Source organism: Tamandua tetradactyla, chromosome 14 (genome assembly GCF_023851605.1).
Source record: "Tamandua tetradactyla isolate mTamTet1 chromosome 14, mTamTet1.pri, whole genome shotgun sequence".
In the NCBI taxonomy this organism is placed as follows: domain Eukaryota; kingdom Metazoa; phylum Chordata; class Mammalia; order Pilosa; family Myrmecophagidae; genus Tamandua; species Tamandua tetradactyla.
This window is the reverse complement of record NC_135340.1, coordinates 10,341,346-10,343,113: the sequence shown is the minus strand read 5'-3', so window position 1 is coordinate 10,343,113 and position 1,768 is coordinate 10,341,346.

The following is a 1,768-nucleotide window of genomic DNA, read 5'->3' as shown; positions in this document are numbered from 1 at the left end:
CCTAATTGACCACCTCAAGTGAGAGATGAGGATGTCTAATTGATGGTTCTAATCATCTTCCAATCTTAAAGGGATTTTCTTCCTGTTGGGCATCAATCTGCACTACTTGGTACACCAACAGTGATAGCCATAGGGACATGCCTCAAACAGGAATTGTTTTAGTGTCCCAGTTTTCCACTGTTCATCTGGTTGACTATATGACTAATCTAGGACTCTTATTACTATTTAATTTTTCTGTCACTCCAAGGAAAAGAACACATTATTTAGCCCATTGAGCTGATTTGTTCTTATCTTCTTCAACTTGAGTTTCCCATCAATTGATCTTAGTGTGACATTCTTAGAAATAGGATGTTTCTATCCACTTTGGAACTGCCACCTGTAAACCAAGCAGCTCTTTGTTAGTCAATCAAAAGCTGTACATAGAATAGCACGCACACAGCAATTGAATGTGGCAGCAGCTCCTCAGGTGGTTCCAAAGTGAGCCCTAGAAGAGGCTGCCTGTTCGTTAATGCAAGGCTACTACTGCCTGGCATTCCTCCCATAGCACATGCCTGTTCAATCCTTTTCCACTTTATTAGGGAACTCTGGATACTGCCCTCTTATTAGAGTGTTTCTCTGACATTACCCAAGACATTCTGGGCATTTCAAGTTTAAAGAATATTTTGTATCCTTCAGTCATGAATGGAATTTCAATAAATGCCCAAATAGCAAGCCAATAGATATCTCTCAAATGGTGCATACTCCCACATCTGGGAATTTTCTGATTCATAACCCTTGTGGTTGCTGCTAGGTAGCACTCACAAACTTTTGTCATAAGCTCTCGTCTGCATAAATATGAGTTGCAGATACATCCAAAATTATATCTGAGAGTGCATTTTAACACCCCAAAGGCACTGATTGATTATTCAGACATAGCTTGGTGTTGGTCAAGTCTTCATTCAAATGCAGCTTTCTTTTGAGGAGTTTATGGACAGGAGTTAGCAATATTACCAGATATGAAATGTGCTGCCTCCCAAACCCAAACAACCTGGAATGGTGCTAACTGATTAGAATTTGGGGAAAGCAATAGTGGCGGTTTATTTTTAGTTGAGTATAGAATATCATGGGGTGGGCATGGGGGCTCCTGCCCAGGTTATTATGAATAAGTTCATCATTTGGGTGGGTGGGTCATTTATCAACTAGCCTCTGTAATCATATGTATTGCCACTGTATTTTCCTCAGTCCTGGCTTATTTTTCAGCCTCTGATATTATCCTGATACCTGCAATGTAGTATATTATCACACTCAGAGTCTACATCAAGTTGAAATGCCTTTTAACCCAATTATGATAGTAGGCTGGTGAATTCACATAATCTTGTGGCAATAGAATAGATGGAAATTGGGACTCTTCCCATATGAAAGTAAACTGTGATTTGCTCCTTTCTGAGTTTGGGATTGAGAAAAAAAACATTTGCATGATAAATCACTGAATACAAGTCTTCTTTACTTTGCTGAATTGTTTGCATTGCTGAAACTATATCAGGGACTGCTGATGGTTCAGGTTATACTAATTTACTTAAAATACGTATTTTTCATTTTATGTTTTTAAACTATTTATACTGGAAATATATTAGAAGTATAACTCTTTATGTTAATATTTCTCCCTTGAGCAAAGACATTAGAATGTGAAATTAAATGTAGCCTGTATAATTCCTTTATATTAAGAAAAATACATTTTAAAAGGTTATCAAAGTTATTTTTTCTTCACGTGCAATAGGAAATAGTAGAA